Genomic DNA, 14,404 nt, shown 5'->3' on the forward strand with positions numbered 1-14,404 from the left:
CGATTTTTACCGAATCTCAATAAAATTGCGAAATAAATGATGCATTGCCATTTGCGATTCCTTATTTGCGATTCCTTATTTTTCGCAAATAAGGAATCGCAAATGAAAACGTTGATGCATCTACCAGTAAATGATTTAATAATCTACCTTTTGAAAACTAAGATCATGTTTTTAGGTTCTCAAAAGCCTGTTCTTTATGGAAGATTGATTCCACAACTCTTTAACAAGCTAATCGTATTTTGGTCTAGCTATAGATTAAAAACAATTAACTGGTACTCCATCTTGAGTCTACAAATAGGGAGTCCCTACTAGGAAGAAACGTTAACAAGCATATGTCAGTAGTGCCATAGGGGCTTCAATTGATGTTGAAATGTCTAAATTAGTCCCAGAAGTTCTATATGATTCCATCACTCTCCATGATATGTTCAATATGATTCCAAATTCTCCGTCTGACAGAGGGTTAATGCACTCAGATTTCCTGCTATTTATGCTTATGTTTGCAACCCCGAATTGCAGACTGCATCTAGAATTAGGGCCGATTTCCTTATTGACCTTCTGTGGAATTCAGCTAATCAAATATTTTTATAACTGTGCAAGAGATCAGAGGTTTTCATATCAAATGTCATAATCCCTTGGCTGGGGAAAACTGAATTAACTACATAATTTGAGAACACTAATTGCCATCTCTGTATGTTATTGCCAAATTACCATCACCATCAAGCAAGCAAAGTTTCAAATCTAGAATTAAAACAAAACGGTATATGAACGTGATTTAGGTTTATCTGTATAGGAAAAACTCTTCAGTTACACCCAACATATCTACATGGGGAAAGGTAGCCGTAGCGTGATTTCAATTACACTTTTAAGGCATAAAGTTAAATATTACATTTCAGGTTACTTTATATTACTTTTTTTTAAATCGAAGCTAGTATTGAAAATTGTTTCTCCTTTTTCTTTTCTTAATTTTTTTTTAATGAGGACGAAGAACAAAAAGAGCTAAACAATTAGGATAAAAATATCATTGTACAAATCCAAATAACTTTAATCCTCATGAATCCAAAATCAGACTTTATCATAGTGAAAGAGCCGATAGCTTAGGAGAGCTATAGACATCATAGAAACTTTTTTTACAGCAAGGTATAGAATAGTTAAACTAAACATACATATGTATATATAAAACAAAATAGAAAAAAGGCAAAACCCAGACTTTACTCAATTCATCACAGGTGATCAAGCATGAGCTCCCCTCTTCATTGCATCTCTGTCCGTACATGGATATAAACTGTTCTCCAGATGGTACATCAACAATAGACAGAAAATCATTTATGGAAAGAGGGAGGTTCCTGATTTAACCAGGTTCCTGCAATTCAAATGTAAGCTACCGCCATGGTTCCATATAACTGGTATAGATTGCGCATGTCAATCAGATATTGAGGCCCTATCCCTAGAAGCATCAGCTGGGGAATAATCCTTATTAGAATATTTAGTATTCTTCTGATATGCTCTGCTATTTCATGTCTGAATGAAACCAACATTGCATCCGAATAAAACAAGAATAATATCTCCAGAACAGTCACCACAGTGAGGACAGTTTGAGTCTGATCGGTTTCCCTAACAATTAATCTGCTGGCGTATATTATAGGTTGAACAATAGCTTATAGTGTTGGCTTCTTTGCCAAACACATATCAGAGTTTTCTTCTCCAATATCAAAGACAATCGAAAGAAAGTATCATCAGCAGTACTCTCCTACCTTATTGCCCATTTTTCATATAGTGAATCAACGTCATCAAGATCGAACCTAGCCCTCAGACTTCAGACTGCAGAAAAACACTTGTGTTTAATGATATTGTGCCATTTCTAGCTTAAGGAAGAAGCCCTGTTCTTTGCTAGACCATACTCCTGTTGCAAATTTGCTAAGGAACGAAATTGACCCCTAGCAAAGAGTTTGCCACTGTTTGGCTTGGCAGAAAGCAGAGATCAGTAAAATAGGCAATCATGGAAAACCAGAGGAAACGGTGTGAACTCCAAGTGGTATATAAAAGTTATACCAGAACATACCGATTTTGCCTTCCTCGCTCTCTTGAATTCCCAGAAGAAGTTGTTGCAGATCCCATTCAGTTTCTTTAGCAACTTGTGCCCAATTACCAAAGGAATAGCCCTAAACAGATAGAGAATCTTAGGAAACACCAACATGTTGATGACATTACAATTCCCTAAGTGTTAAATGTGAATTATTAATGTGTGCCAGTATGGACGTAATATTCTGAGTAACAAGTTCAAAATTGGATGGAGCAATACATTCTGTTTTAGGAGTGATCATGATTCCCAGATAACCCACGCTAACTGTTCTCCGATTATTCCAACTTCTGGTATTGTTATTACACAAAATTTGAGTTTTTACCTGGTTCAGGAGATATCCTGATATTTGACCTAAGCAGAAAGCCTCCTCCCCCATCACCAGAACAGAGTTATCTGTGGTGACAATAGTGATGTCATCCATTTACGCTAACAACATAGTAGCGACGCCGTTGGTCATTGGAGTTATAGCATGATTATTTAGAAGACTGCACAAAAAAGAGTCGATATATACATTTCCAGTCAAATTACGGATCATACTGTAGATAGCAGTTTGAAAACCAGGCCTGATCCCAGACTTCTCCAATACTTCCCAAAGGTATTGCCATGTGACACAGCGGAATGCCTTTTCAATGCCAAACAGTATAATTGACATATGAGTCCAAAGAGTTTCACTAATGTCAAACAACATCATAAATGGAGGAGTATCCCCTCATCAAGGGAGGCAGAGAAAATTCTCTGAGTTTAGGGTCATTCCACGGGGCACCTCTAGCAGTAACCAAGTAGGTTTACCGCGAGACGAACAGAAGTTGCAAGTGAAGGACACTTGCCGTCTTGGAAATGTTGATGCCCATGAAGCGGTAGTTATCGATTCAAGTTTTTTTTCCACGAATTAGGAAATTACACACCTTTTTACATGAGATCGCTATTTGCAGTCTCCAAATTGAACTAGGGCAGGGCGCACCTTAGCGTGTGCGGACCACCCAGTTCAATCATCACGGTCCTGACGAAAACCAAAGAATTAAATCAATGGTTGAAACATGTAGACCTAATTAATAGTAGTTTTCTTGTTAAATCTCACATAGCACACTTCGCTATTTTTAACCCCATACTTCTTGAGACACCAAAACGTACCTAACTAGGCACTGGTGCCACACTGTTTTTACAAGGGTTCAAGCAGTCAAGAATAAATACTTGAAGTGAGTAGTTTTGGCCCTTTTTAATACACTTGTTAGTTTTTATAAGTTATGCACATATAAAAGAAAAACTAACCAGCTCCACTGTAGTCAGGTGTCGCAGCACACCCTGTGGGCACTCTGCCTATGGGGTGGGACCCCGATGATGAAGCATGTCACCAACTAGGTTTGTGAGTGAGGGGTCTTCTATAAGGATATGCATTATCCGACAACGGATTGGGGCATATTGTGCTGACTCGAGCGCTAAACCCTAGACTCAGAGAATTTTCTCTGCCTCCCTTGATGAGGGGATACTCGTCCATTGTTGTTGTAAACTATTCCGGGGACCAGGAGTTCCCACCTCACATAGTGTATGTAAATTCCCTGACTCTCTCCTTTTGATTTAGAAACAACATCATAACCCTGCCTACATGGTCTGCCGTATTACCACCTGCCACAAAGCCATGTTATTATGAAGAGTCCAATTTGGCAATGACCCTGACTTGCTGAGATCACAGCACTTTAGAATAGATCTTAGTGTCCGTATTCATAAGTCTAATTGACCTAAAAGACTGTGGGTGTCAGTGGTCATTCGCATTCTCTTTTTAAAAACTGTATTTGTAGTTGCCCAGGACTCCAGAGTGGCCCTGTCATGCTGTGCCTCCAAAAAAGTAGCCACCATGTCAGCCATTAGCATAGAAAAAAGGTATGATAACATTCAAAGGGATCTTATATGGCCGCAGCTTTGCCAGATGTATGGGAGTCCAGTGCCTCTTTAGCCTTCCTCTGTAGTAAGATGGATGCCTAGAACGCTGATATCTTCCTCCCCTAACATATCCCCCTCCACTTGCCCCAGTTATTGCTATTTTATATTTAAATTCTTCAGTTTGATAGCTCTGGGCGGAGTCTGAGAACAAGAATAGTCTGTTGCTTGTGTAACGCTTGTATAACGCTTATTTAGAATCATAGACATATAGAAGAAAGCTGCTACACACAATATTTAGAGAAAGTGAATGCAGGACTGTTGTGTAGTTTCTAGATTCCTATATAGGTTCGGGACATTTAGACAGCATACACTACAGTACTGGTGTCAGAATAACTCTGTACACCCCCACCGGGTATTTTGGCTTTCTGAATCAGCTGTGTCATAGTGCCAATAGAATCTCCTCTTTTTGGGGAGGGAATAGTTCTTGGCAACCATCAAACATGACCGCCCTGATCCCTCAGAATCACGGAAACAATATACTAATTTTCGCTCAGTCACTCGTGCTCACTTAGTTTGTCTCAGAGGGATACACAGAATAAACAGGCTGGGTGTTTTCAATAAGAATTTATTGAACAGTTGTTATTCTAGTGTAGAACATATGAGCTGCAAAAATCATTAGACAGTAGCAGAGATATATGATTAGAAACACTAAGAAAGTAAATGGAAGGTATAGTTCTACCATCTTGCAATAATCATGAATATATACAAGTATATAAAACACATGATAAACAAGCATTGTCATAGCCAATAGGTCTCACCTTTGGGACTTTGTAAGTTTTTAGCCAAGCAAGCACATTCTGTGTAACTGTACTAAACTGATGTAGTGAACTCCCAGAATTAGAAGTTGCACCACAATTCATACTAACAAGTCTGCTTTCACTTATGTTTGCCTTCGAATTTTTTTGTTGTTGTTGTTTAAAATAACTTTATTAGGTTGCACTCTTCTCAACAGTGCTGCCAGGATGCAATGTGTAGTCCCAACCCTTTACAAAAGGGCTAATGCAGTCACATGACAACCATACTGGGAGTCAGTATAGTTTGAGTGCTTGGTCTGAAGAAGCACACACTAAGAATTTAATACAGAACAGCATAATTAAGGGTTCTCTTTAATAATAAAAAAATCTATTTCTATCCAAATTGTTGCAACATTAATCAATGCTGTGATGTACACTTTGCAGTGCGCATGTAGTTCTTTGACAGTTAATTATTCACTGTTCTATATCAGGATTTTAATCTATAAACTGCAAGTAACAAACTGATCTCTCTGACAAAAGCAGTAACTCCCTGACCTATTTATATTATATGCACTTTGTGATCTGCAGGGTACACGTTCTTTTCAGCAGGCACATTAACCCTCTAAGCTAGGAGTCAATTCCTCCACTAGACAAAACTCCGAACTGTCTCTAGGAAGAACATTAATCACCAGAGATATTTTGACATTTTTATTGTTGCCTGGAAATTGCTGGAGTAAAGGAAGGCGGCAGCAGGTGCTTTTAAACCAAAATAAACTTGCAAAACTCAGCACCCCTGAAGTCAGCACTGGGTGCGGTGGCACCGGTGGTATCGCCTTAGAGCTGGTCCTGCACTGTCCAGCCACTAGGCAGGGCGGGTTACTTCAACTGGCCACTGGCTGCACCTGCTACCAATTTAATATTCCGACTAGATACTGAAGATCATCCCTAGTGATGCCATCCTTTGGCAGGTCACCCCGCAGGGTAGGGACCTCCCTAACTTCTCTGTAAGTGACCCTGGGGCGCCTGCTGAAGACGGGTCTCCGGAGAGGTGTGTGGGTGGGTTACAGTGCTTCAAAGAGAGGGTTCCAATGGGTGGCAGGTCTGTGAGTAAAGGAGCCCATTCAGCCGAGGAATGAGTTCCAGGGGCTTACCTCTCAATGGTGGATATGGGGCAGTGGCACCAGGGACCTCCGTCCTCGGGAGCCCGTTGAGCCCTATTTATTACTCTATTGCTCTCTCCAGACATAAAGCTGGAGCCCAACTCCCTAGCTTCCCCTTGAGCCCAGAGCACCCTCTGCGATGCACCGAGTAAGGCAACCCTGCAGGACTGTGAGGGGATGCTGGTAAGAATCTTTGTCAGTACTTTTACCCATTGGTCTATTAAACCCAGTTCACATTTTGCCTCCATCTGCCACAGCATACAAGGGTCCACCCACCTCACCTATTGGCTCCCTTAATTTTGAGTGACTGTACAAAGCCTCTGCACACTGTTCACATCCACCTCAAACAGTTCCTTTCTCTTTCCTTGCAAGGATGGTTCAAACTGTGCATTTGTAGTATTTCTTTCAAATACCAGAGTGTTTGGGTGACATTGTAACATTGCAGCTGCCTGTGACCCGGCCGCTTGGTTAGGTGGGGGCCTATTCTTGTCTCCTTCACAAATAATAATAAAATACATGGAACAGAAACTGCTTATGTTTATAAGACATCACTGGTAAAGAAGGGTCTATAGGGATTTTAAAAATTTATTTTTTCTTTTTTTCTCATTTATGCGCCATATGCTTGCAATAGGAATATGCTAACATCGCCCCAGACTGCTTAGTCCAGACCTATTGGCAATGCCAATGCTTGTTTTAGGTTGGGGAGGAGGGTAGTGAAGACTAGGACAGTAAGTGCTGGAGGATCGGATGCATAGAAGACCCTGGCTGAGACGAGTCAGTACTCTGAATTCTCTGAAGCCTTGAAGGATTGGGGTTGCAAGGGGGGTCCCTGAAAATGGCGCTTCCATAACCCAGAGAGGAGAGGGGCTGAGGAGAAGCCATGTGCACTGTGGAGGAGGAAGAGGGAGCTCAAGGTGCTACCCAGAGGCCAAAGCTGCCTGTGGACATAACGACCACAGGATTAAGACACGTTAAGGAGGACAGGCAAGGCCATGACCCTGTGCCTGGGTCTGGGTGTGTGGGCTTCTCTGGTATTGGTGGGGGAGCCCTGCCCATGGGGTCCTTGGATCTGAAAGGGGTGGGAGGACACTTAGGTCCTGTTGATGGTGGGAGTAGTCTTGATACAGGGCTACGACTTGGTGTAAAAGGACACAACCATTCTTATTTTTTCAAGCACCCCCACCCCGTTACCTGTGGGCTTGATTTCGGGCTGTGACTGTGAGCACGGGAAGCCAGCAGGGAAGTTTGCGGAGTACGTGAATGTTGCTAACAGGGCTGCAGCCTGGTGGGTTCCAGCAGCTGTGCAGGGGTGGCAGCATGCACCGATGCGTCAATCACTTTACCTGCCCCGTGTCGATCTGAGATCTCCGCACTGACAGGGCGGCTCTGGGACCCTTGAGATTACAAACAAAAAGAAGAGGTGCTGAGTGGGCGATCGGGGAGCACAGAGTGTCACTCAAGAGGGACATTCACCGCCTTCACCTGTCCTCAGTGCGCTCATGTCCATCATAGCGCCTAGAATCCTGAAGCGCCTTAGAGGAGTGATCCCGGCACATCCTTCTACAGAACCGGGATTGGCACAAACTCCAAAGTCCAAAGTCCTCATCGGCACAATAGCAAACGCACAGCCCTGTTAGTGCCCAAGGGTCACGACAGAACCAGAAGCAGAGAAAAGGAACTCCAAATAAAGATGGCGTTGGCGTGCAGTCTACTATTAGTAAGCATCGGCCATCGGCCACTCGAAGAGCCTGTCTGTTGTCAGGCAAACAGGATACAAAAACTGTGCTCCTTAAAAGAAACAAAGATGACGTAGGACTGTCCAAATGGGCCGTCCTAGAAGTGGACAAGGTGGTAACCCAAAATCCTTATCGCAAATCACGCACCAGTGTTTACCATAAATGCTGATGCAAGCAATAGAAAAGAAGGGCGTGGCTTTAAGTCCCCTTCCGAAACTGTATCGATTACAAGTAGCCCTGGCACAGCGCGCAGCGCTTTACACTGCAACGTCAGACAAGACCTAAAAAGTGCGTACTCCTAAGATGCCTCCCTAACTAGATGTACCTAGCATCTGTTTAGGTGTTATGCCAAGAATCCCTCTAGGATCTAGTCAACCCCATTACCTGAGTGTTAGACCTGGCACCTTTGGCGTGATTCCCCTGGCTTTTTGCATCTACCTCCTGTATTTTTTAAACTGTGCTGGATTTCGTTTTTTGCTGGTTTAGATGCTTTGGGCACTTGGCCACTGCTGATCGGTGTCAAAGTGCGAGTGCCTCCTAGGTAAATTGTTATTGTGATTAGTTATCTATGATTGGCATATTTGTGTTAACAGGAAGTCCGTAGTAAAGTGCACGGAGTGTGCCAGGGCTGGCGATTCAAATGCTACTAGTGGGCCTGCAGCACTGGTTGTGCCACTCACAGGAGTAGCCCTAAAATGGTGTCTCAGGCCTGCCACCGCAGTGCACTGCAGCCCTGCCCCCCTGCTCCCCATTGGCCACCCCGCTCCCACCTCCCAGCTGCTCCTCCCTCCCTATCCCCCTCTTATGGAGGTCACGTAGTGGGCGCGCAGCTGGAACGCCAAAGGCAAGCCCGTCCGCGCCCGTCCAGCCTGGACCGCGCCCAGCGGCAGAACCTCTGGACCCTGCGAACCCTGCGAACGCCACAACATCAGACTCCGCTATGACGCCAGCACCCTCCACGCCGGCCGAAACCACACCTGCTTTCAAGCCGCCCCAGAACGGACTCACGGACCTTTCTCCTGCCACACCTGCAGCTTCACCTACGACAGAACCACCAAACCCCCAAGGACTGGACCCAACCACCTCCGCTGCATACTCCTCAACACCCACTCCGCACACAAACACGCCGTCGAGCTCTAGGATCTGTTCGACACCTCCGCCCCAGACGTGGCCTTCCTGACCGAGACCTGGTGGAATGACTCCTCAGCGCCTGACATCGCCATAGCCAACCCGGACAGCTACAAGATCACCCACAGGGATTGCGCCAATAGAATCAGAGGAGGAATAGCCATCGTCCACAAGTCGACCCTCAAGGTCACCACCCATGCAGACGTCACCCTCAACACCGCATAACACCTGCACTTCCGGATCCACACCACCCTCAGAGGAACACTCCTCTACAGACCACCCAGACTCCAAGCTCAATTCAGCGACTCCATCGCCGACCTCAACAGCACCCACGCACTCGCCACCATGGACTGCATCCTCCTCAGGGACCTTAATTTCCACCTCAAGAACAACAACGATGCCAACTCCACCACCCTGATCGACAACCTCGCTAACCTCGGCCTCAGACAACTCGTCACCGCACCCACCCACACCGCCGGCCACACGCTGGACCCCATCTTCTCCACAGGCATCCATGTCGCCTTCAACCACACCACCAAACTCCACTGGACTGACCACCACTGCATCCATTTCACCTTCAACAAACCAACCACGCACCACTGCACCCAACAGCTACCTCGCCACTGCTGGAGCAAAGTCACCGAAGACCAGCTGATCACCACCCTTGCCCAAAACCCACCCACCGACCCTACCAACCCATACATCGCAGCCCGCAACCTCAGACAGTGGATCGACGACTGCGCCAACACCCTCGCCCCACTTAAGAAACCCTCCAACAACCACGCCAGCAAGAGAGCCACCTGGCTCACCGACGAGCTGCAGGCCTCCAAACGCACATGCCGGAAACTGGAGAAGATATGGATCCACGAATGCACTCCAGACAACTATGCAGCCCACAAGGATGCCACCCGCAGACATCACCATCTCATCAGATTAGCCAAGAGATCCTCCTTCAAAGACTGCCTGGACAACCATGCACACAACAGCAAAGAGCTCTTCAGCATCGTAAAGGAACTCTCCAACCCCAGCGCCAACGACAAACCGCCCTCACAAGAACTGTGCGACTCACTAGCCATCTTCTTCCACCGCAAGATCACTGACATCCATGACCGCTTCAACACCGTGACCGTCCCGACTACGCCAGACCCCACCTCCGCTGTGAACACCACCAGCACCAACCGCCTGACCTCCTGGTTCAACGTCAATGAGACGCGCAAGGTCATGAACTCCATCCACTCAGGATCTCCGTCAGACCCGTGCCCACACCGGGTATTCAACAAAGCAGACGCTGCCATCGCACCCCAACTACGGAAGGTCATCAACATCCCCTTCGAAACAGCGGCATTCCCGGAAAGCTGGAAACACACCGAAATGAACGCCCTCCTCAGGAAGCCCAAGGCGGTTCCCAAGGACCTCAAGAACTTCCAGCCCATCTCCCTGCTCCCGTTCCCGGTGAAGGTCATCGAGAAAATCAACATGCAACTGGCCCGCCACCTGGAAGACAACTACATCTTGGATCCGTCCCAGTCCGGATTCAGACGCAACCACAGCACCGAGACAGCCCTCATCGCCGCCATAGATGACATCTGGCGCCAACTAGACAACGGCGAAACATCAGCCCTCATCCTCCTGGACCTGTCAGCCGCCATCCACACAGTCTGCCATCGCACTCTAAAGACAAGTCTCCTAGAAGCCGGAATCCAAGAGAGGGCCCTTGATTGGACCACGTCTTTCCTCTCTGGCAGATCCCAGAGCGTCTGCCTCCCGCCCTTCCGATCCGAGGCCACCAACATCATCTGCGGCGCCCCCCAGGGCTCATCCCTCAGCCCGATGCTGTTCAACGTCTACATGGCCCCTCTTGCACAAGTGGCCCGCCAGCACAACCTCAACATCGTCTCCTACACTGACTACACCCAGCTCATCCTCTCCCTCACCAAGGACCTGCACACCGCCAAAACCAACCTCCACGAGGGAATGAAGGCCATCGCTGACTGGATGAGGAACAGCCGTCTGAAGCTGAATTCAGAAAAGACTGAGATACTCATCCTCAGACCCACCCCCTCAGCCTGGGACAACTCCTGGTGGCCGACCACACTGGGAACAGCACCGACACCCACCGACCATGCACACAACCTGGTATGGGTCCTCGACTCCTCCCTCTACATGTCTAAACAGGTTGGCGCTGTCTCCTCCTACTACAACACCCTCTGCATGCTCCGCAGGATCTACAAGTGCATCCCGACCGAAACAAGAAGAACGGTGACACAGGCCGACGTCAGCAGCAGACTGGACTATGACAACGCACTCTACACAGGAATCCCAGCCAAACACCTATGACGACTACAACGCATCCAAAACGCCTCCGCCCGACTGATCGTCAACGTCCCCCGCCGCAGCCACATCACCACCCACCTGAGAGACCTACACTGGCTCCCCATCGACAAGAGGATCACCTTCAAGCTCCTCACCCACGCACACAAAGCACTCCACAACGCCGGACCAGCCTACCTTAATAGCAGACTCAGCTTCTACACCCCCACCCGCCAGCTCCGCTCGGCCAGCCTCGCCCATGCCGCTGTCCCCCGCATCCAACGAACAACCTCCGGTGGCAGATCTTTCTCCTACCTCACCGCCAAGACCTGGAACATCCTCCCTACCCACCTACAGCAGACCCAGGACCTGCTCGCCTTCAGAAGATTCTCAAGACCTGGCTCTGTGAGCAGTAGCGGCACCCCCTCCCCTCAGCACCTTGAGACCCTCATGGGTAAGTAGCGCAATTTGCAAGTACTTGATTGATTGATTGCTAACTGCCAGGCTGGCCTGGCCAGTCTCCACACTGGCCAGGCTTAAACCTTCCCTTTCTGTACACATTGGATACCCCTATGGAAGGCCCTAGGTACCCCCCTGGGCAGGGTGCAGTGTATGTGAATGGTAGAGCATGTACTAGTGTGTGTGACATGCTCTGGTATTGAATTACAGCAATTTTCGTTTTTCACTAATGTAAGGCTATCTTGCCCATAGGCTATAATGGGGAATGCTGTGTATAATGTTTACCTGCATATCTTCCCATAGGAGCAAGATAGAAAATTAAAGTCTGGTATCCCTGAATTCTGAATTTAATAACCTATCTTTTAGGAAGGATGGTTTTTAAATCCTGTGTTTGAGAACAGCACTTTTAGAAAGTGGCTGTTCTATTGTCTGACCTTTCTGTGTGTCTTGGCCTGTTTGTGAATTGACTGTCTGGTTTGTGAGTGAAAGGGGCTGGGGAGCCCCCAGGAGTTTGGATGAGTCAGCCCTAGGCTGAATAGCTGCATCTGCATCTTGAGTGGTGGGAGGGGATAACACCTGGGCCTGAATAGGGCTGTGCCTGCCTTCCACAATGCTGGCACCACCTCCTGCTGGGCAGATGACGACCCTGCCCCTCTCTCTGAAAGGAAAGAAGTCAGGAAAACAAAGTGCTCCAGGACTGACCAGAACTGGTTCTGACTAAGCCAAGGCCTCTCTGCCTCCATAGAACAAAGGAAAGACTGGTATAAAAAGGGCTACCCAGACTACAGAAAATGAGATCATCCTGGAATCAAGAAGGAACCTCTGCCAAGGAGAAAGCTGGAAGACTGAAGAGGAAGGACTGTCCTGCTGTGTGCTTGTGGACTGACCTGCAGTTGCTTTACTGCCAAGGAGAGGGAAAGGACTTTGCTGTGTGCTGTGTCCCCTTGCTTAAAACGATCTTCAAGGGTCTGAGAAGAGCTGGCCTCCTGTTAAGAACTCCCAGGATCCAAAGGACTTCACCCCCAGCTTCCCCCTGAACTCTGCTGAGTAAAATGAGAAAAAAAGACAATCTGCAATTTTCACGCATCGCTCGCTTGCGGAGCGCATCCCCGACTGAGGTTCCGTGACAATCGTAAGTGATGTTTTTGACTTGCACGAATATGGTCGAGTCTGGTATCTATGAACCGCAAATGACGAATTTAGTGGGTGTATGCGTTTTCGCTGTGCTAGCCTAAACCGTTCGTCTGTTTCGTGGGTTTCTCCATCTGAACCCACGGGTTCCATCTTAGATACAGCATCCATTTTGTTTCTTGCCCTCAAGTAGCCAGCGAACGGACGTTGTCCGCTTCGCGACCCTGGGATTCCCAAGACTCTTGCGGAAGACACGTTTCCTTTGAAAGTGTCTTTATGATGAGGGGGATGACACTGTAAGGCAGATGGCCCCGCTCGAGGCTCATCTTGCCGTGCCGGTCTATTGTCTTAGTTGTGCATCTCATTAGGCACGTCCCTTTGATGCCTGCAGCTCGTGTTTCCCGATACCACCCCTTTTTTACACCCTTTTCGATCTGCTCGCTGTTTCTGTCTTCCTCTGCACCTGTTTCCGTTTCTTCCTTGATTCGTTTACTACTGATTGGAATGTACTAATGGTGGGAAGAGGTGCTTTTACAGTTGGGAACTACCAAACGCCACTGTACTTATGTTCCGGGCCCTGAATACATGAAAGCGACCCCTTATGGTCTTTACGATGGGAACCAAGTTGTAAACCTTTGTGTACCATGTTAACCTATGAGAGAAAACTGTATGAAAGGAGCGATCCACAGATACAATTCGAATCAGGCTCCACGAACCTACACTTGTTGTACTTCTTGTGACTTCTGTTCCCTGCAGTAATAAACCTTCGAATCTTTGACGCCGAAGGAAGTGTCCCGTGTCTCTGTCATTTGTACGCCGGAACAGGTTAGTTACCCACGAAGGTTTTAGGTGTTATCCCTGGCACCGCTGGGTCTTAGAAAAACCCAGTCCTTCAGTTGGCGCCCAACGTGGGGCTGCATCAGTGGTACCGGTCCAAGCCCGACGATCGTGAGGAACTTCATGTGAAATCTCCGAGGGAAGGTGCACCCCGCTTCATCGATCCTGTTGTCGAAACAAGTGGCCCGACGACTTTTCCCACGAAGATTCCCGCCTCCTGACGGCTGCGACGGACTGCTGCCCTGACTGTAGACCTGTTTTGGTGCCTGGCGTAGACCTTGGTACAGCGAGACGATTGACGGGCCTTCCTGGTGACGCCATCGATCTTTGAGTTAAGTATTTGTGGGTCGCTTCCATAGTCCTTAGTTGTGGGTGCTTAGTTGTTGCATGGTTCCATTGCATTTGTGGTTCTTAGTACTTGGTTCTTTGTTGTGATATTTGACGTCTGCAGTCGCCAAAAACCGAGGGTTTTTGCTTTTTGCAGGGACTTTTGTAAATCCTATAACCCTTGAAGTTTGTGAAACTCGGCTGGTGTGCAAGATGCCTGGCTGTAGTACTTTGTTCAGTTGTTTTAGAAACTGTGGTGTGGATTCCCGATTGGAGGACTCGTGTCCGATACCTCCGGTTGGAACTCCAACTTACGAACTGTACACCAAACACGGATTAGGTCCAATTACATTCAATGAGTATTGGGTTCGTTACACTAAAAAAGATGGTGTAGTCAGTTGGCCACCCCATGGTAGTTTTGAGACCCCGATTTTAGATAATCTTGAAGTTAATTGTTCCAAAGGAAAGCAAGGCCGGCCATGTTTGATTCCTTTCGGTTGTGGCGCAAAGAAGCCAAGCAGAGAGAAATCAAACAGATTAAACGTAATAAGAGAGAAGGAATTG

General features: G+C 47.2%; 1 protein-coding gene across 1 annotated transcript in view; it reads left to right on the forward strand.

Moving 5' to 3' along the window:
* Window positions 1-14,404, forward strand: part of LOC147692141 (uncharacterized) — a 605,572-nt gene that overhangs the window by 109,522 nt on the left and 481,646 nt on the right. The window lies entirely within an intron of this gene.

Source organism: Lissotriton vulgaris, chromosome 9 (genome assembly GCF_964263255.1).
Source record: "Lissotriton vulgaris chromosome 9, aLisVul1.2, whole genome shotgun sequence".
NCBI classification, from domain to species: Eukaryota; Metazoa; Chordata; class Amphibia; order Caudata; family Salamandridae; genus Lissotriton; species Lissotriton vulgaris.